This window comes from Corvus hawaiiensis, chromosome 1 (genome assembly GCF_020740725.1).
Source record: "Corvus hawaiiensis isolate bCorHaw1 chromosome 1, bCorHaw1.pri.cur, whole genome shotgun sequence".
In the NCBI taxonomy this organism is placed as follows: Eukaryota; Metazoa; Chordata; class Aves; order Passeriformes; family Corvidae; genus Corvus; species Corvus hawaiiensis.
In genome coordinates this window covers 79664172-79687230 of record NC_063213.1, presented here as the reverse complement: position 1 = coordinate 79687230, position 23059 = coordinate 79664172, and the positions used below count along the sequence as shown (strand labels likewise).

The 23059-nt window shown below is 36.1% G+C and overlaps 1 long non-coding RNA gene across 1 annotated transcript in view; it reads left to right on the top strand.

Annotated features, from left to right (window-relative positions):
- The window catches only part of LOC125329454, a 152828-nt gene that overhangs the window by 54734 nt on the left and 75035 nt on the right, over positions 1–23059 (top strand). The window contains exon 3 of the long non-coding RNA XR_007205157.1: positions 20672–20764. This is a non-coding gene — a long non-coding RNA (uncharacterized LOC125329454). The remainder of the gene's footprint in view (positions 1–20671; positions 20765–23059) is intronic.

The window sequence follows — 23059 nt, the reverse complement described above, 5'->3', positions numbered from 1 at the left end:
TGGTTGCAGATGTCACCTGAGCATCTTTTCTGGCTTCTTGTGACTTTAGTGTGAATCTGTGAGAAGAGCCTGCCTATGTCCTCTTGAGGACGTTGAAAGACAGCTGAACAGAGCAGGATGCAGCCTCATCGACATTTCTTCTCCAGAGTGACTCAAGTCAGATGTGCAGCCTTTCCTCATGTAATCTATGTTCTGTCTGTCTGCTTACCTGGGCCTTTTGGGAATTTGCTGTAGCTTGCTAATATTCTTGGTTGTGTGGTGAGTATTAAACTGGGCTTTTTCTATGGTGCAATAGTCTGGCAAGTGTTAGAATTCTCTTTGCCCACACTGATGGCTTGAGTCTGATGAACAGTATGGTGAGTGGTGAGTAAGGGAACCAGTGTGGGACACCCGTCTGAAATCAAGGTGCCTTGAAAACGGTGGGCATAAGCTGTAAGGACCTTCCAATAGCAACTGGAGACTGAGTCAAAAGTTTTGTTAAAATATATATAATGAATTTCTACTGCTTTCATCCCATTGAATGATTCACTTCATAGTAGAAAGTTATCAAGCTGACCAGAAAAGGTATTGGAACAGATTTTTTAACATTTACTTTACAGTACACAAGACAACCAAAGTTGGTGTAAAGTTCTAATACTCGATCCAGATTCTTGTAGGAACATGAACTATTCAACTTTTGGTTGCTCTTTACCCATTTCTTCTTGTTTTCCTTATACTGAGCCAAAGTAATGTGGGAGAGCTTCTTGATCACCAGTTTGCTTTCTGTCTTATTTATGAAGAGAACTGTAATCTTCAGTATGACTGTGTATCTTTTTTTTGCCCAAAGACAGTATTGCTGCTTAGTGTTTGATAGGAGTAATTAAAAAATCATGTATGGACAGCCTGCTATGTGCCTCAGTCTTTCACTATGACTTAAAAAGAGTAAGGTAATATATATTACCAGAAACAAACAAACCAACCAACCAACCCTATTTTTTTCTAAGGCTTGAAAAGTACTTTATATATAATACAAGGCAGGCAATATATGCTTATCAGTGTTACTGGAATATAAATTATTATTTTTAATGAAATACACAATTACTGTCTTAACATTAGTTGTCAAAGGCAAGTGATATTTGTGAGAATGAATTGTCACATTAAAAATTAACAAATAGAATAGCTATAATTGCTGCAAAACTGACATTACTTGCTCATAACACAGTATAATCTGAGATTTCATATGGTTGCCTCACTACAATTAGAAAAAAAAAATCTCTAAAATATGTTGTCTATAAATCAAATAAATAATTAGCTACATAGTTTTCATCCTGTCTGAAAGATATTCTTGTTTGTCATGAGTTTGTGTTTTCATAGCTTTCAAGACAAATCATAATTGCAATTTTTTTTAAAACAAGGTTAAGCTAAAAATAGATCAAAAAACCCACCACAAAACCAAGAAGAGTAATCCAAAGAAAATAAAAGCATTCATTTTCTCCATACACCTTTCATTACACGCTTTCCTGCGTGTTTTCTCTGTAGCTTTTTAAGGGTAGCTAATTTTCTCCACTGAAATGTAGACCTGCCCTAATCCCATATGATTTAATGTTAAGTTCAGTAGTATCTATTTAATTCAGTTTCCTCTACAGAGACATAGGAAACATCTTGGGTTATCAGATGCATGACTGTATGTGCTTTTTATAGGAAGATACCATTTCTAAACATTTAGCTATGTAAAGTGGATTTCGGCTTCTCTGGAGTATCTCTCATTTACCCCAGAGTCTTTGTATCTTGCAGGAATAGTACTGAGTAATACATCAAAAACATCTTTTTTTTATCTGTGCCAAACAGATCCTATTAAAATAAATCAGTTACATGTTCTCACCACTCTTCTGGGAGCATGAACACCAACTGGATTAAAAATAATTGTTTGAAAAGTAATTTCATACATCTATGTATCCAGGAAAACATCTAAATTAGCATCCTTTAAAAATGCAGTTGCTGGAAGACACATATAGTTGGCTTGGTTATTGGATGGACTGTTTTTCATGTATCTTTCCTAAACGTGAGAAGTAAATAAATACAGATAACAATTTTTGGAAATGTTCATCTAAAAAAAGTTACCTCATTCTGTAAAAATGCTTTATGTCACAGAGTCATAGGCTGGAAGGGTCCTCTGCTGAAAACAGGATCAACTAGAGCAAGTTGTGCAGGACTGTGTCTGGTCGGGTTCTGAGTATCTCCAAGGTCAGAGACTCCACAATCTCACTGGGAAAGTGTCTCATCACCCTCACAGTTAAAATGATTTTTCTTATGTTTAAATAGAATTTTCTGCATTTCAATTTGTACCTGTTGCCTCCATTGTCATTGAAAAAATAGAAATATTTTCTTCCTTACAGAATTTTTTTTGGTTGGTTTTAAAGATGATAGATGTAGCAGGCTAGCTAATTTGAACTAGAGCACATCTAAGTGAGTGAGCTCTATATCTATTCTGAGTTATAAGACACATACACATTTAAGGCCAAGTTGTTAAAATGACACAAAGTAGTTATCCTGAATTAGTTTTTTTCATCTCACCTTCACTCACACTGGCTTTATCTCTGGCTTGTGTTCTGTAAAAATAAACCTGCCATGTCCACAATATTTAAATCTTTTTAAACCATCTGTTCTTCTCTGACAAGGACTGTAAGTCTATTGCAAATGTTTTATTTATTGTGGTACTTCCTCTGTTCTTCCTCCTATCTTTTCTGGCACCTTTAAAATTAATGCTTCCTTCCCAAATCCTTCTGCAAATCCTTGCACATAGACAATATCATTGGTACACAAAAGTCAGAATTTTACATTTCTAGATACGGAAAGACTAATACAATTGAAAACATTAAAAGCAAGCCAAAGGACCTTCCAAAGGGAAAATTTATGGATTTTTTTCTTACAGAGGTCTTTTGGTAAGCCCTGGTCATTTTTTCTGCAGCTGTTTTAACAACATGCAAAGAAATTATCAGTCTTCTGTAAGTAATGTACTGCACTGACTGTTTACAACCTGACATTAGCAAAAAATATAATTTGAGAATCATATTTCAAAGTTAGTTGATCTATAATAGACTCCGATTTCCCAATTAATTATCATTGATTATTGTGCCTAAAGAGATAATGAATTGTCTTACAACCAGCACTTCTTATCTTCTAATGACCATTCTACTGAGCTTTACAGCTCTTCTGACTTTCAGCATACTAATCCATTTCATATGACTAAATTTTATTCTATTGATGAATCTTCAGGGTTAAATGTCATATATGTGTTACAGAAACACCATCAGATAAATTAGCCAATGATAACATTGGCCTGATTAATAGAGTGGAATTATTTTGTTTACTTTCTGTATTAAAGTCAATAATTAATGTTTCCCTCTTTCAGAAATGTCTACTACTTTTTTTTTAAATTTCTTGGTGTTTGCTTATTTTGATGAGTTGAAAACACATCTGTCCGATAAAACAGCTTTTAAATAGTCTAATACATTTAGAACAAAAAATTTGAACTTTGTTTTCTGCCATTAAAATTCTTGGTTCTGCTTATTATCATTGAAGCATGTATTCTAGACTGCACAATCACCATGTGATGGAATTTTATCTACAGGGATCATGTAAAGTTCTGTTGTCTTAATAATTTGTCTAATAATTGCACTGAATCTTTTGCATTCCTGCTCAAGCTGTTCTTCCTACAATTTTTTCTGTCCAAAAACATTACTTCATCTGATCACTTCATTCTCCAGATCCGACCATTTCACAGCTACACTTGATGGATATTATCTTCCTATTCCAATATTAAAACATCCTAGAATTGTTAGGAAGCAGTAGATGTGGGAACCTACTGGTAAAAGAGTTGAATTGACAGGTGGGCTGAGCTATTTCTGTTGCTGCCTGGCCATCAGGATGCTTTGTGGTAAAATATATTCCTTTTTGATACCTTAAATTCATAGATCAGTCATCATTAGTACACTCCTGTTTCCTATTTAAAGCTGGATGAGCAGATGTAAGTTTTGCTTCTCCTGCACATTTCTCTGAGCTGTAGATGTCACTCTAGGGCTGACCAAATGTTGCAGGCTTCTTTCTTATCAAAATAAATTATCAAGTGCAGGTGGAAGGTGCTGAAAATTTTAATTGTTTACTCCTGAAATATTTAAGTTTTTATATGTTAGCTTGAACAGACAGAAATTGCAGTAAAATTCTTGCACTGAATTATGAATTATGGATCGTGGAAAAAAATCAGTTTTTCAGTACCTTACCTGACTGATGTCTCAAGTATTTTTCAGGAAATATAGTTCTAGTGAATGCTAATTTTATTGCATTTAGAAAACCTTTAAAATCCAGATAGATGGCTTCAAAAATTTATTTTGTTTTAATCCCTAACAAACCCAGAAATTTTTCACTATATATGCATTTAGACAGGTACTTTAAGATGACTACCATGCAAGGTTACTGAAGTTGGATGCCATTTAGGTAATCTGCTAGGCTAACTGGATCTCAGCCTTTGCATTCACTTATGTTCAAATACAGTATTGTATTTACATTAAATTTAAAAATTAGAGCGCCAAGGAAAGTCAATTGCATTTGATAAATTCAGAACCCTGTTGTGGACAAAACTGGAACCCTACTAGCATGGGGAGCCAGCAATTTACTGTGAGCAAATTAGTATAATAAAAGTCCAATGAAAATAAAGACAGAATTTCCATTAGTCCAGTTAAATTAACACTAACACATGCCAAAATATTAAAGACAGAAAGGTCCTGATCCCTGAGTTCTCAGGGCAGTACAGAGCCTTATGCTTTCTTCTGCCAGGGCTGGGTCCACTCCTGGCTGGGCATGGGATAGGTCCTGGCTGCCAGGCCCTGCCATTGTCCACCCAGGAGAGCCCAGGGAGCCACCTCTGTGCCCTGAGAGGTATCACTGACAGTGTCTATATTCCAAGGGCTGAGATGAGACGGGGTCTGGATCATGGATGGGGTGGAGTGATGCCCCAGGCTCAGGACAGACAGGGCCAGAAAGGGTCAGTAGTACCTCAATAGCCCTGGAAAACCACCCTGGAAACACCAGGCATTTAAATGAGATATTAAATGCTGGGTGTTGTGGATACTAAGCCTCTTTCTTTCAGAAGCTACCCTACCATGTCTCAAATTATTAAAAAAGCCATTAAAAAACTTTAGGATGCATTTATTTTATTCTATTCCTCTAAAATTTTGCCTAGGAAAGAATAATATACAGAGGTTTATGTCCTTGCAGAAGACCTCGGGTGTTACGGGTACAGTGTTCCCCACTCCACACTATTCACTTTCTCATTCCAATACCTAAAATTGCTTTCTGAAATCTGCCAAGAGGGTCAGATCCACTGTTAAATGGATTTCAAGGCATTTGAGAAGATAAGAGTTCATAGCAAGTTTTGAGCTCTAAAAAAAGGAAAACAATTGGAAGCCTCTCCTTAAACTGAAGTAATGGAGAGGTCTGGAAGGCAGGTGACATGATCTTTTCTTAACTAAAATTTTTGGACAAAATAAAAGGACGCAAAATATTAGAACAACATTTATTTTATTTTTTTTTAACTGCTATATACTTATATGTTGATATATCTAATAAAGTCACTCCAATGCTGGATTAACATGGTAGAATTTAAGTTTATAACTTTGGTGTAGCCAAATGGATGACATTTCTAGAGAGAAAACCTGCCTCTGGAAAGTACAAAATATGTATTCTTAGAAAATGAGTGAAGGTACTGTCCATTTGAGTACACAAATACAGTAAACATTTATGGAAATTATTCATCTGAGACAATGTGTATTAATTTTTAATGAGGCACGTAAAATAGCAGCTTGAAGATAACTTTCATCCTACTTTATCTGGTCTGCCAATGCCCTGAATAGTGCTTTTTCAATTGCTATATATCTTCAAAAACTTTGTCTTTTGTCTCTAAACCAGAACACGATAGATATGACTAAATTTCTTTCAGAACACTTCTCAAATAAAATCAGTGTCTTTAATTATTTATCTCATACAACTTGCTCAGTGATATAGGTTTTCCTTTTTTTCCTCCTGTACTGGTCATTCTCTTTACAGCTGGCATTAACTCATTTCTTCTCAGTCCCTCTGTAAGTGTAATCAGATTTTTCAATAATTATACAGATCCTTAAAAAACTGGTTCCATTACTCCATAGGATGAACCATTGCCCCTTGTTTCTTCCAGAACACCTTCAAAAAATTCCATGCTCTTTGAAAATGACTGTTCACATGTCCAGCTTTTCCATTAGGAAAACTGGGGAAAAAGCTGTTGCATAACAGAAAACTGCCATTCTCAGCATGAAGAGGCTGTGCCAGAAACTCTTTATTCAACATATATTTGCTCCTCTCTGGCCAGGACTGCCAAGACATTGCTGAGGATCCTTGGTTTTACTGCCTGTGCTCCGGACCATCTGTGATCCAGCCGAGCTCTGGGCCCTTGGGCCTGCTGCTGGAGAAGCCTGCTGCCATGAGAAGCACATGCCTGGTTCATTACTCTTAAATGATTACATTGTATATGTTCTGTGATCTTTTAATTTGTCTGGCCCTTGACCCTTTTAGGCCAAGAGGACAAATCTAAACATGAAATCTATGTATTTGATTCAATTGCATGTGAAATCTTTTACTAGTATGTAAACATTTAATTTAAAAAATTAGAGTCCCATTTAATTTCTTAAACTTTTAAAAGTCATCATCTGTCTTAAATTGCTTTTCAGTGTGACTTTAAATATACCTCCAGCAGAGACCTTTCCTGACAGCTTGTGAAATCAATGTGTTAGCTAAAACATTTAGACATAAATTTTTGCAACTTTTGCAGCTTGTTACTGAGTGTAATAAAATTCTACACTATGATGATTCTTTCTGAAAGTAGACATTTGTACATATACACTGTGGATCTGTCAAAGATGATGTTTAACTGCTCATTGTAGTGACTCTTGAACTGATATGACAATGTAAATCCAGGGAAGTCTTTACATAATTTTCTTCTTAAGTTATGCGTAGAGACTTATGTCTTTTCTGAATGTAAAAAAATCAGAATGGCATTTAAAAGCAATGGTATTCAGGACATATATGCATCGTTCTATTATCTACAAGCTCAATAAGAAGCTTAACTTCCCTTTGTTGTCAACATTTTTTGCTTCAAGAACAATTTAAAAATAAGGAATAGTTAATTTTGTGGCCCAACAGATCTTTACATCAAGCACTGCCTGACTAAATACTCACTCATTGCCATTTTAATAGAAATACAAATAGGAATTTTTAGCGGAGAATCTGGCTTTGTTTCGTGCAGGATTGTCTCAACTTAGTGACATCAGCTCCAAGTTGTTTGTTTGCCTACCCCCATAACATGGGTCTTGAGTAGAACAAGCTTTATGACAGGACCCATAGCGAGCAGAAAGATTCCAGCCATGGGATCTTCATGAATCTCAAGAAATATTCAGACATAGCAGAGTATTGATCAGGTTGGAGGTCTTTGGGAGAGCCTTGAAGAACTTAACTAGGCTTTTCTATTACAATAGTCATGTAAGTATCAAGGAAATTGTTTTTTCATAAAGCAGACTATAACTTTTGAAGCAAATGGGGTACTAAGCATACTAGAAAGTAACATTACTTTGTGGGAAAGATTTGCTGCAGTCGTAATCTTTTTCCCTTGGACTGACATTTAAATCACTTAAACATTTCTGTGTTGTTTATTTTTAAATGAAATTGAAGATTTATTATGGTAAAGAAACAAAATGAAAGAGTAGCATGCACAGAAGTCAATAATTTAGGAGATACAGTGTCAAGACCACAGCAAGTAGAATTAACCTGTGACATTGTAGCTGTGGTAAACAAACTGCAGCAATCAATAATGAAATTAATCAACTTCAGATAAGTGAACAAAGAGATTTGCCTCAGATTTCGGTCAAAACCCAGTCAAAGGATTCCTCCTCCAGCTGATGGAAAAGTGTGTGGGTGTTCAATCAAATCCTGGATGAGCAATTGATGAGATTAATCCATGTGTACTCAAAAGATGGTAGAGAGTTCTTCAGCATGGAAAAATGCACCTCATATCTAAGCTGATCTTACTAAAACTACAGGATCAACTATGGGTGTTGTGCTCAACACTGGTATAGTCCATGGCTATGGAAGCCTCTGGTGGGGTTACAAAGGAGGAAACATTATACTGTGTCAGCTGCGTTTCTTCCTTCCCTCTTCTCCAAACATTTTGTGTATGGTAGATAGGAACTGAGAAGGTGAAGAGGAAGCCCAGGGCACTCCTTTTGAATGTGATTGTGTGCAGATGCAAAGATCAATGGAGAAGAAAAGATAACTCTCACTTAATAGCTTTGAAATGGAATTATTTAGTGCTTGGGACCATCCTATTGAGACCATCACACCTATGGCAAGATACACTTTTCAGTAAGCACGTTTTTGTTTCCTACCCCCTGCATTCTATTCCCATACTAATAGTGAGAATGTAACTGGGAAATGCTACTGCAAGCAACTCAAAATCTCTGTGGGCCTTCCAGCTTTGCATTTGTACTGGGAATTAAGTCAAAATTTTTTTAAACACTACCTAATTAATATTGGTGAGTTGTCTGTATATACAGGCATTTCTTTACTTCTCCTAACCAAAGATTAGAAAGTATTTCTGATTTTATCCCTGCAGTTCTGCAAAAGCCACAATCTAAAAGAAGAGATTTAAGGCCCTCCATCCTCAAATTGACAAATATATACTAATGTTATTTCAGTATTATCATTGAGTCTTATATGATTTTCCATCTTTTCAATTGAGTTTCCAGCTATCTCTATGTAGAGAAACAAGATAAAAATTTTCCCTAACATGAAAGAAAGTAAAAACTGTAACCAGATAGGAATCAAACCTGAGGGGTGGAAAAAAAAACCTCATGGTTTCTGGTTTCATAAGCAAAGCATTCAGAATTTTTCTGGCTTGTGTTCTTTAGTACTGGTAGAAGTACTTTATGAATAATTTTGGGTAGCCTTACTATCTAGGTTGGCTGACTAAGCATTTGGCCTTACAAAACAGAGAATGTGACCTGTTGGAGAAGAAAGCATAGTCCTTTCCAGTTTAACACTTGAAAGATACACATGAAATATTTTGAAAATTGAAAGAACTGCAGCCCATGGGGACTCAAGTTGGACCAGTCTTTTACTGAAGGTCTGTAGCCCAGCCTGGAGAGGTTCAGGAAGAATTGTAGCCTGTGAGGAGGTCCCATGCTGGGGCAGAGAAAACTTTGAGGAGGAAGGAACAGCAGAGAGGAGCTCTTACAGACAGACCACAGCCCCACATTCCTCATCAGCCTTATTTGCTCTGGGAAGGAAGGTAGAGGAGACAGGATTAAAGGGGTAAAGTCAAGCCTGGGAAGAAGGGGAGAGCTTTGTCTTTGCTTCTCACCACCCAACATGGTTTCTAATTGGCAATAAATGAAAATAATTTTCCCCAAGTTGATTCTGTTCAGTTCACCACAGTAAGTGTTCCAAACACACGTGTCAAGGCAAGCATATAGGAACAGAGTAAACATATATGATACATAGCAGAGTATGTATACTTGTATTCAGTAGCCCTCAGTGAACAAATCCTTGGAGGAAAAAATCAAATTACTTTTGCAATCCTTACAAGAATTTATTGCCTTCAGTCCCCTTTGGCTATTTTCCAGATTACTTATCCATCATGTGAAGACTTTTGTTTGTAACTGCCATCCATTAGTTTTATCTGATATCACCTAATTCTTTTTCTGGAAATGACAGTGAAAAATGGATTTCTACTTTTTTCACTGCCCCTCAAGACCATGAAGAACTCTTTCATATCTCCTTTGGTCATCTGTTCTTCCATTTCCACTGTTCAGTGCACAGAAGCCATTTCAAGTCACTCTTGTAATCCTTTCTCTGTACATCTTCAAAAATTCCTTTGAATCCTTTTTCAGAGGTAGGGGATCAGTACCCATAACTGCACACTATATTCAGGATGCTACTGAACCATGGATTCATAGTGTGTCATAAATCCCCTTGTTTCCTTTTTCTTTCTCAAGAGTTTCTGGCTTTAAAATTATTATTTTTTTGATAGCTTCTGAATACTGAGCCAATATTTTATATCTATCTATTATAGTTCTAAATTTTCATCTGAGCTGTCAGTCAAAAGACCACAATCCAATGGACAGCATTTGACATTTATTTAAAATGAATTTAATCTGTAATTATTAGAAAAAAAGTTTGAAATTCTTCTCTTGATCCTGATTTACCTTTAGTAGCTTAGCATCAATAACAAAATTTGTCACTTTATTATGCACCCCTTTTGACAATATGTTGAATTGCACAGATTCCCTTGGTGATCTGAGATGCTACTCTTATCTCCCTTTACTGAAAAAACTTCCTGTCCCATTTTTCCAATGTTTTGATTAATTATTCATCCATTCTTCACCCTGAAATTGCCTACATAGGTCATTACAGCATAAAAGTACTGTGAGCAAGTAAATTTTCACAATCTGCAAAATGGAGTAAGCCATGTTACAACTCCTGACTCGGCTGGGCTCCAAAACCTAATAGAATATAGGGATCAGCTTCTGTTTCAAAAACAGAAGCCTAGTTTGACTATGTGCCATTTAGCTGATGCACTGACCATGAGCTGTTAATTAGTTGTGGCACTCTGTTTTCCGCTGTATAGGAAAATATTTTCTATGGCAGTATAAGTAAGGACCTGTTAATGCATTATTTCTGAAAAAACAGAATTAACATTCTTTCGTTAGTCAAAGATTTAGACTAGTGGTCTGGCTGCTCCTAGAAGAAGGGGTGCCTTAAAAGGAAGATTTTTCTGGAGGTCACTGTTATGTGTTGTAACAGTGTGTGTAGTTGCATAGCAGTGAAGCTAAGAGGAAAATACAACAGGAAGAAGACAGCATTCTTTCTCAACAATATCTATTGTATGTGACAGAAGGTTAATGTTTCAGTCAATTTTTGGCATGAGATCATTTTTGAATAGTTTACCAAGCATAGTCAGTGAGGGACAGTCATGTCTCAGTTGCCATGCAACTATGTAAATTGCAGGAGAAAAGAACAGATGTTAGTCTTCTTATGCAAAAATTATAGTTAATGAAAAACATTCTTCATGAGAAAAATGTTTAAATGTATGTCATCACTAATGAAGATGTAAATAATTACCATGGCCTTTTTGTGACACCTGTATTTAAGTTAAAATGTTAAGCAAAATATAACGTACATTGCAGTACAATACGTGTTACCTGAAGATGTTATTCTGTTCAAGAAAGAGAAAGACAAGAAAAATCTAAACTTGAGGTTCAGCAAGCATACTGCAATATTGGTGCAATTTGATGCTATGAGATATGATACCTGTTGAAGCTTGCTATGGATCGCTAAGAATATGAAATTAGTGAGTCAAATCTGGTTGATCAATGCCTTGTGTTCACGCTGAAATAAAATGACAGACTAAAAAATTTTGTAAAACAATCTAACACCATGCCACTGCCAATAGTTGTCATATGTTATAGCAGCTTCTTCTAGCATTGTACTTAGATCTGAACTCAATTTTTTGGGAACCAAACAACTGAAGATAATTAATATTTAATTTTTAATAGGAACATATTATGCTAGAATATAATTTCCTAATTTTAGATCCACAAAATTTTCCCAGGATCATTCTCTTCAAGTGAGCTAACACCTTAACTGACACTATTCTGCAATGCAAAGGTGTGGAAGATGAGTCTCTTTTTCCAGTTTTGGAGTCACATGCAGACTGTTGGGTATAACTGCAATGTATTTAAAAACCAAAAATACGTGTGAATTGAGTATTCCACAGATAGACTCTCTTGTGAAGCAGAGAGAAGATGAATTCAGGATCCATTTCTTTTTAGTTATTAAAAAAAATCAACCCTCTAACATCACCTTCAAAGCCTACCATTCATCTCACCTAAAATTTTGACAAATATTCTAAAATTGAGTTACTAGTTATTGAAATGCCTAAATCTTCACTTAGGGGAGAAGAAATGTCAGCTTCAGGTAGAGAATTTTTCTACTTATCCTGGGCATCAAATGTCTTTGAGAAATACTTTTCTCAGCCATAAAAGGAGTTTTGTAAGCTAGTTTCAAATGGGTCATGAAACTTCATATAGCTGGAAAAGGTAAAATCTATTTTGAGCTTTGCTATTTTCACAGCTCTAACCATTGTTTATGTAGATATGTATTAGAAACCATGTGGGATAGTTCAAAATTATGTTTGAAGAGAGATAAATAAAAGTACAGTGCACATGTTCAGGGAACAGAATATGACTCTCACTTGAGAATCCCTTATATTGCAGCAGAGTGCTCTTTGGAAAAAAGTACAAAGAAATATGAGGATGTGAATGTTTAAAATCTAAAACAGATTTCCTTAGGGTCTGGCTATGGTTAAAATACATTCATCCTAAAGCATGTTTTTTACTTTCAATTCTTTCTCTGAGATTTATTTGAATCTTTTGTTCTGCGTGCTTCACTGGTTGCACCCTTGGCAGACCCGTGTATCAGTAGGGAGAGATGTATGTGCTCTTAAATGTTTTTTGGACACGGACATTTAATATGACTAGAAAAGTTGGTCTTTCTTTGGACCCTTGACAACTAGTCTTTTTTTCTGAAATGGTATGTCTGAGATTTTTCTAGCACAGTTTAGATAAATAAATAGTGAGACTTACCAAGGCTTATTAACAAAATTTACTTCACGGCGCATCCTTCAAATATCACAGAATCACAAAATCACAGAATATGCTGAGTTGGAAGAAACTCACAAGGATCATCAAGTCCAACTCTTGGCCCTTCATAGGATCATCCCTAAAAGTCACATCATGTGCCCAAGAGCATTGCCCAAACACTTGAATTCTGGCAGGTTGGTGCTGTAATGACTTCCCTGGGGAACCTGTTCCAATTCCCAACCACCCTCTGGGTGAAGAACCTTTTTCCAATATCCAGCCTAAACCTCCCCTGACACAACTTCAGGCCATTCCCTCGGGTCCTGTCACTGGGCACCAGAGAGAAGAGATCAATGTCTGACCCTTCTCTTCCCCTCACAAGGAAGTTGTAACTGCAGTGAGGTCTCCCCTCAGCCTCCTCTTCCCCAGGCTGAACAGACCAAGTGACCTCATATGGCTTCCCCTCAAGGCCCTTCACCATCTTCTATATACAGGGTTCTTGTTTATTTAGAAGGACTTTGATTTTAAGGCATTCTTTTTTTTCAAGGAGATGACATGGAATTTTTGTGCAACAGCTTTTATAATAGTAATTATGCTTAGGAACTCTATCACAGAATGAAATGTCAGTTTTTGTATTTAAGCAGTTAATAATTTGAAAAGTATAAATCTCAGAGTTATTCACTGCTTTAGAGTCAGGTTGTTAAATCTTCCAACTGTGACATTATTTTCAAGGTTGGTGCTGTTGCCTGTCATATTCCACATATATTTTTTGCAGTATACTTCATCTTTAATCCTCTATTTTCCTTCCAGAGGTAAATATTCAAGGTGTGTTAAAAGTTAATTTAACTAGGGAGTTTTTACATTATAGGATTTCTGAAAACATTGATTTGTTTTTTCCCCTTCTTGTGTCTGGTAGTTTTAGTTTGATATCTCGGGAGTGCCATCACTATCTTTGACCTGTAGTCAGTGAAAGACCTTTACTGGTCTCAGTATCTATTGAAGAGGCCATATGGTTATGTTTACTTTATTTAAACACAAGTATTTGATTAAGTTAAAACCTAAAATAAAAGCACCTCTAAAAACATTTGATTCTCTTTTCTGGTAAAAAAAAAAAAAGATGATGTTGAACGCAGAACTCAGGCTATGCTTAAAGCAGTACTTTTTGCTCTCTAACTGTAGTTTAACACTGATATTTTATCATGTTAACAAAGACATGTAATAAGGTTCCTACGACACAATTGCAGATAATAGAACATAATTATATGTTTATGTAGCTTATTATAATGTTGCTTTTATCAAGCTGCACAGAGGAAGAAAAAAGGCTTGTTATATACCATACCTGATGAGCATGGCTGTTTCACTGTGTGAGCTAGTGAGAAATGCCACTGTACTATGTAACTTTGCATGTGTAAGAATTATGTTGAAAAACCAAAATAATGTATTGTATCAATAAATTTCAAGGGAAAAAATAAATATTTTCCTCTAATTAGTAACGGAGAAATTTTCCACCATAATTGGATATCCTGGTGAAATAATTAATTGGCTTGGATTTTGTTTCTTTTCACAGAATAGAATTGAAATTGTAGTATGACTTTGCATTATGTTTTCATATATGTCAAATTACTACAGAAAGCATATTTTTATTTTTCTATGACATTCAATATCAGGTTTTGTCATAAATGTAGGAAGGCCAATTTTCTAGGAATGTAACACAAAAAGTGTATGATACCTCTGAAAAAGCAGTCAATCTGAAATATCTTTTGAATCTTGATTTGTAATCACAAGAGCACCTGGGTGCCCCTATCAAAAGCTGACAGGTATTCTTGATTCAACAAGTTTCATATTTTTTATTCTGTCTATATCTTGAAACTAATTTATTATGTTAGTATGTGAAAATACAGTTTGAGAGAATCAAAGAAGGTAAATAAAAGAGGAAACATCTGCACTGTCTTTTACTTTCAGAGTAATGCCATCAAAATTGACTAAATATTTTCTAAATAAATCCTCTAAAGTAGTATGCTAGTATTTGTGTGGTTTCTGAACAAGTAAACATTTGCCAGCAGTGACTGCTGTAAACAAGTTGCATTACCCAATTAATTTTTGTAACAATATTAAAATTTGTCATTACAATCATGCCGCACATTTATTACTGGTGACACAGCTTAGTCTATTCAAGCATCATATATGAGTAATTTAAATTGAAAAACATTTTTGTACATTAAATGTATAAAGAAATTCTCACTAATACTGCAGAAGTTTTCGTGTTCTGTTAGACATCATAAAATATTAATATTATTCAGGATAAGGTTATAACCATCACTTTATTAAATAAATATGATATTTTACTAGAAATTGCTTTCATTTAACCTTGGGGTTGCAGTTCCTTATTTGTCTTTTATAATATGAGTGCATGGCATAACAGGTCAGCTAGGAACTCTGCGTTATTGGAGAACTGTCAAGTAAAGACCTACAATAAAAGAACAAGGATTTATTCCTTTATTCTGATTCTGTGTTACTTTACAGCGGTATAACATGTAACATTTCCTTTCCATTTAAGAATATACCAGCTAATATGTTCTTAAATGAACTTAAGTTCGATAAAAACTTAAGTTCGACAAAAACTTAAGTTCAAGAAAACGAACTTAAACCGAGACAGATTTCTAATGTTTTTTAGTAAAAAATAAGGTAATATAGGGCCAAATGCCATAAAGTAAACACGGATAGAAAATATTATATTGAGAATTATTTCATAATTCTCAATGTGTCCTTATTGATTTGTACTGAGAACCATTGATAACATACTGGAAAATATATTCAGCTCATACTGTATACAAAGTGTGTCAATGTTTTACACAGAGCAGCTTATGTAGCTCAGTGCAGAGTTCTGCTTAAAAAAAACGATGGCACCATATGGCTCTCTGCTGCTCAAAGCCTCAGTCTCCACTTCCACTGTTGAAAGTTGTTATTGTCAAAACAGATGAAGCACAATGTCACTGAAGAAAATTACCTTAAGGCAGATCTAACATAGAAGGCAATCTATCATTTAAAGGGACAACTTTCTTATGCTCATTCAATATTTTTCTGATGATCTGGAATTTGAGAATTTTTGGTTGACACACTAAAGAAAGAATTAAACAAAAGAGTCTGAGACCTACATAATTAACATTTTTCCATTACAAAGTGATTTCCCATAATCATATGGGGATAGAAAAAGGATAATATCCATTCTCATAGTTCTCTATGAAGAATGGCATGGCAGAAAATGAGCTACATTTGATGATGAGTCAATATGATGACCCACTGAATGTCAATGCCCGTCCCTAAAGCCCACTCAGCCCCATGACAGAACTTCGGGTAAAGATTTCACACAAGTTTTCTGTGATTCAGTTATACTTGAAAGTGTCAGTAACCCTTAATCATTCATTGTCTTAGAGAACCATGTAGAAGTTCTGCTTCAATGCCGAGCCTCTCTGTGCCAAAATACAGGAAGAAACAGCACTTGCCTCACAGGTTAAACTTCCAAAGGAAAGGTATAAAAAATGAAGAATCAGTGACCTTGAAGTCATATTATTATACACTGAAATAGTGCAGTATTCCTCATTATTCTGCTACATAAATAACTATTTTTAATATTTTTGTCCACGGAAAGCAACAGCTACTAGCAATGCTTATAAATTAATTAAAGACTAGTTAGGTCTGCTAGTCAGAATTTCTTTGAAGTACAGTCTGTGAGAAATGGGTGTAAGGTATGATTTGGCATCTGCTTTGTCCATAATGGATGAGAAGGCAAAGCTGATGTTCAGAGTATGTAACATTAGGGGTATTTTTAAATTTCTTAGTGCCACTGGAAAATATTTTCTATTCAAATATATTTTTCAGTTGTGTGCTGTTCAGTTCAGCATTTCTGTCTTGGAATGCATTCTTGGTTAAAATATGGAATAGGAAAATCATGTTTCTGAGGGCAGAAATGTTTTACTCTTGGTATTTATATTTCTCCTTTCTGCATGACTCCATGTTTGTAAACTGAATTTATGAACTTGCATCAATGTAGGGTGAATTCTCTGATATTTACAGTACCCTGAAATTTCAACCTCAGCAGCTGAGTCATAAATCTTTCACATTTTGTATAATTTAGTCATCAGTTTCTCAATTTCTTGATTGATTGTTCAATATTCTATTATATGTTATATTAGGCTTATAAATGGAATCTGAGATCACTGTGCATAGAGTATAATATAAGTTCTTCAATTTTGATTACAGGAGCCAGAAAATGCTACATAAATCATTTCAAACCCTGAAAATCAAATTATATTTTCCCTTTTGAACTGTAAAGAAAAATCTATCACCATAAAAACCCAAAGTCTTTTCGTTACACTGGTATAAACTGGACTATGTAGACTTTAAACATAGCATCATCAGCTTATAAATTTAGCACATCCTCATTTTTAGAGGACAGAAAGAAAAGGATATTTATTAAGAGAAAACAATACTCATAACAAGAGGGAAAAAAGTGTGGGTGTTTGGGGTAGGATAGAGATGGTCCCATATGTGGGACCTTGACTTCTCTTTTGGGCAAGGGTTCACAATGACTGTTCTCTATCATCTTCTTGTCCTGCTTATCCTTGTGTATTGTTTCAAAGAAAAGTTGATGTATTATTTCCCAAGTAATAAGGTCAGGACAATTACCAACAGTTGCCCAGATCCTTCTTGATTTTCTTGAATATAGACATAATTCATCTTTCCCAGCCCTAAGGGAACTCTGCTTTTGAGCAAGTCCTCACAATGATATCATCCAGCACTTCTAACCATCCTGGGTACCTTCTAACCACCTAGTAGATTTCATGGGCTTGTAGAACTCCAGTTTGCCTAAGTGGCTTATTTAATTTTTCTGCTGTGGGTTATATTTCCCCTATGCCACACTGCCTTGAGGCCAAGATCTGGGAGGCCTGAGGGCAGATTTATCAGCAAAGACAGAGACAAAGAAGCTAGCAAAAACCTTTTCTATTTCTGTGTCTGTTGTCAAATAAAGTTCTCTAGGTGTAGGAACATACTATTTCAGTCTATCTTTGACTGGCAAAGCGACAACAGAGCCCCTCCCTGTCCTTCACTTCCACTGGCAAATTCAACTACAATTAAGCTTTGCCTTTCATTATTCCACCTCTTCATGCCTGGGTGATGTTTCTGTATTCTTGGTAGAGCCTGGATCATTATAACCATATTAGTTTGGGCACAGCTATCCTGAGAATTTACCATTTGTAAAAAACACCAATATATTTTATAATTACCTCAATAAACCTTGTATTACAAAATGTTGCAAACTGATGATATTATTGTTGATTGTTGTTGATGAATCAAAGCCAAGGATCTCTTAATTGAGTCATCTAATCTTGTAGACTTTGTATGTATAACGATACTTGTGATTTGTTAATAAAAGACAGATGTGGAAAATCTATTATAAACATTAGGCTCACATATGTTCCCTGTTACTTCATCATGTCACAAACATTTCACAGTTTTAAGTGGATTTAAGCAACATGAATAATTCACAAACTAAATGAGCTGAGTAGTCAGGATGCAAGTAAGATTTAGAAAATGGCTGCAAGTAAAGTTCAAATGTATGACCTGAGACTGTATGTTTAAAACAGTAGTATTTGGCTTATTTCAGCAAATCTTACACAGAGTAGTGATTGCACTCCTGTTTCTGTCAGTGGGCCTGATTCTACATTCATTAGTGGCACTTAATACCCTACTTTGCACGTAGCCTCTTGTGAAATTAAATCTGTATAATTATTCAGTGTAAGTAAAGGTAATGAATTTGAGTCCAGTGGGATTGTCTCAAGAGATAACCTATAATTTGTTGACGTATTGACACTTATTGCTTGCTGGCTTCCATCTGTTTCTCAGTTTAACAAAAACTCTGTTTATGAAGCTTTTAAATGTTTCACTCTGCTACATTTGTGAAAGTCAAATTCAAAACATGGCTGAGTCAAACAATTGAAATGACAGCAAATGATAAAAGATAAAGGAAGTATTTACACTACAGCCGGTTGATGACTAGTAAATATCTCTGGTATCCTCAGCATGAGCTTGTGTTCATGACTGTAGACTCTGTACAGACTCAAGATGGAATAATCCTTTTTTTGCTGATATCCATGTTTCTGGTTGTGCTGTGTTTAGCTGGTGGCAATTTCCTTCACTGTGTGAAGCCATGTTTTTATTTGTGCTGTTGATAACACATTATTGCTGAGCAGGGGTTATGCAGTCAAGGTCTTTTCTACTCCTCATCCTGCCCTGACAGTGAGAAGGCTGAGGGTCTGCCATGTGTTGGGAGGGGACACAGTTGGGACAGCTGACCCCAACTGACCAAAGGGAGATTCAATACCATATGATGTCATGCTCAGCACAAAAATCTGAGCTAGGAAGAAGAAAGAGAGGGACATTTTGAGTGATGGCATTTGTCTTCCCAAGTTGTGGTTATGTGTGATGGAGCCCTGCTTTCCTGGGGATGACTGAACATGGGAAGTGGTGAATTAATTCTTTCTTTCTTTCTTTTGCTTTGCCTACTAAACAATCTGTATCTCAACCCATCAGTTTTCTCACTTTTCTGATTTTCTCTCCCATCCCATTGGGGAAAGGTGAGTGATTGGCTGTGTTGTGCTTAGTTACCACCTGGGGCAATACTGGTAGTGTTCTCCTCTTGTTTTAATAAACTTTGAAAGTGTCAGATAAAAGACAATATATTGGATGTTCATGAAGATACCTTAAAAATAAAATGAGACCCATTTCACCTCCATTCTTTTAAAAGACTAGAGATAGTTTAACTAATGGTCAAAGTAGATACATTGTTCCACAGGAATACTTTAAGCTGAAGAAATTCACACATTTTATGTCAAAAGCAGAGCAGGATAATGAGAAGTGAAATAAATATTCAAAACTTCCCCTTCCCCCTGCCTACTTCCCAACCCTACCTCCTCCCCTGAAGTGGCCCAGGGGATGGGTGGGGGTTATGGTCATTGTTCCTGCTGCTGCTCAGGGAGAAGAGTCTTTCCCCTGCTTCAGTGTGGGGTCTCTCCCACAGGAGATAGTTCTCCATGAGCTTCTCCAGTGTGAGTCCATACCACAGGCAACAATTCTTCATGAACTGCTGCAATGTGAGTCACTCCTCCACTGGCTGCAGTCCTTCAAGGACAGCCTGATCCAGCATGAGACCCCACAGGGTCAAAAGTCCTACCAGGAAACCTGGTCCAGCCTGGGCTCCTCTTTCCCTGGGTCTGCAGGTCCCTGCCAGGAGCCTGCTCCAGCATGGACATCTCACAGGTTCACAGCCTCCTCTCAGGCATCCATCTGCTCTAGCGTGGGTTTCTTCCAGGGGCTGAGGTGGATCTCTGCATCCCTATGGTCATCCATGAGCGGCAGGAGTACAGCCTGCTATCAAAACCTGACCATGCAAACCCAATATATCATCCTTCCACGGGTTATGTAAAACAAATTTAATACAGGATAAAAAGGTATTACTTAGCCTTGATGGAAAAGGTTTCATCTCTTATCTCGAGTCATCTTTCCAGTGGTCTTTACAGAGTAGTTTTATGTTTCAGTTCTTTAGCCTGAGTGTATTTGAGAATACAAATTTTAAAGTTTATTTTCATTTATAATAGTCCCTGGTATTTCTCTTTCTAAAAGTAAATTTTCATAAAAATTTAGAACTGGCAGAAGATAAACACTGATTTTTTCTGTATTATCTCTAAGAAAAAAAAAACTGTTTATAAAATAGATTACATTAAAATATTTCTAATTTCAGATTTCAGAATATTTTATTTTATTTTTATTCCTAATTCTTTCCCCATTTTAGAGGGGAAGAGGGGGTTATGAAGAAGATATTGCATTCAGGTTAACTTTAACTGTCTTGTACTGCTTGTTTGCTTTAAGAAATACCATTCAAGGTGTCATATATCCCGATTCTCTTTATCTGCTAGAAATCCCTGTTTGAACAAAATTTCTGAGGCACATCATAGGAATCCCACTGGGAAGACTGAGTCATCAGGACCTGAATGGAGCTGCAAAAGGAAGTAAGTACTAATTAGTGTTCCTAATGAACACTATGACCTGAAATAAAATGTTAATTTTGGATAAGTTAAAGTACAGAAATCCTACTAAATATTTTCTCAGTAAAAATAGGCTTAGTAAAAGCAATATTTTCCATACAAATCTTGTGGGAAACCTGTTAACTTGGTCTAATTATCACATAGAGTTACCTTACTCAGACATTGTTCTGAAACAATATACTTTGAAATAATAAAAATAAAAGGCCCCTGGTTACCCAGAGCATCAAAGGCAGTGCTTTGTACAGTGTTTAGTTTATTAATATAAAAATTTTTAACATAAAGACAAGAGTGATTTTGGGTTTAATTTGGAAATAAGCGTTCTGTCTTTCTGTTGTTCTGAGAAGGAAAGAATGCAAAAAATATTAGTTTTATATTTGGACAGGTAGTAGATTATCACACCAAAGATCAAACATTCTGGAAGAATTAATTTTTTGCATTAATTTCTGCAAGACCTTAATTGTCTTAATAGCATGCACAATATGCATTTTCCTGAAATATGATGACTTATTAAGCTCCATCTGTCATTTTTGACCTTATTATTTCAGAAAGACGCTCTCAGTAAACTTTTCTGTGTCTTCATGACATTGCACTAAAATGTAAATTTCTGTCTGAAAATGTAAAGAAAAAATAAATCTATAGGCAGCTTGTCAGAGGATGATGTCATCATTTTATGTTTGGAAGGAGAAAGGCAATTTGTTGTTTTGGTTCTAGTTTTGGTTTTCTGTTTTTTTCTTCATTGAAATTAAAATCCTTGTTGTGACTGTTCTGTTTATCTTCATAACTGGGTTAAGCAGTGCTGGACAGGTAGCATGGATCTTTCTTTTCAAGTATTTATTGAGCATTTCAACAACAAATCCAGTCCAAGAGAGCTTATTGCTCCACATGTATCAATAGATAAGGGAATATCATCCAGCTGCATATTCTGACAGTGATTTCAACTCAGCAGCACACAGTTCCTACGTGGTAAACTGAGTATCAAAAATGTAGCCAGAACTGCCTGCACAATGTTCATATCTACCCTGCCACAGACAGTGAGCCGAATCTGTTCCACACTGAGGAACTTCTGGTTTATGTGGCCAGATTTTATTCACACTTTCAGAGGAATCCTTCAGCTCTGTGAGCTTCTGAGTGTTCTCATTCTGTAGTTTGGTCATTAGGCTAGGTGGATAACTGATTTAAATCATCACTAGAACTCCATTGTGGTTAAGAGATTTTTTTTCCTCATTGAGAATATATGTAACCTTCAAATTTCTTTCTTTGTTTGCATCTTGCTTGTAAAACCACTTGATAGAGAATCCATATAAAAAGGTCTATCAAAAATGTAGATTTATTTGGTCTACAGTTCACATGCTTGATAAACAGATTATGCTCAAATAATCATTATGTATTTTCCATTTCATACCTGTTCATCTGTAATAGCCAATTTTTGGAACTGCTGGTGGATAGATACTTGAACAGTTGGTGTGTAATTGACATTCAATATACACATCTGAGATACAACACTGAAACTCTTTTTCTATTTTAGCAAAAGATTGGATAACAATCAGAGCTAGTGTTACCAGAGGGCAAAGTGTCAGGAAAGCAATCAGCAGATGAGCAGATAAAATGGTGGTGGAATGGTATCACATATCCGATGAGGCTGAGAAGTAATGATCAAACAAGGCTAGGGAAAGACGGAATGGTTGTGGAGAATACTTCTGTCATTGGCTCCTTCAAACAGCCTACAATACTTGATATGAGTCTGCTGAAGAAAAGCTGCTGGACTATATTGTAGGAAAGATTGTCCTCATTAGGTGAATGTATGCACTAGTTTGAAAACAAACTAGTGGGAAGCACCAAGTCGGAATAACTATTTAATAGGGAAATAAAAAAAAAAGGCAGGAAACACAAAGTCAGGATACAATGTGACACCCTGTTAGTCAGGGTGGCGGTAGCAGTCCAATAAAATGGATACCACCTCCTGAAGTGGTGGGTATGGTTCTGTTGAAGCAGTGATCCTGCAGAAAGGGCCTGCTCTACCTCAGAAGGTCCAGTGGTGGCTATGTAGCTCCTGTCCTCTGGGGAATCCGGTGGAAAGGGTGTCTGTGGTGTTCGGAATCTCAGATTATATCCAGGATGGAATGCTTGGTTCCTCCCTCTGGGTGGAGCATCTCACAATGGGATGATGCGTCATGAGGCCAGGGATTGAGTGGCTCATTAGCAGAATATAGTCCTGAGGGAGGAGGAAAGGAAACACTGCCCCACCTGGTTTCAACAGCT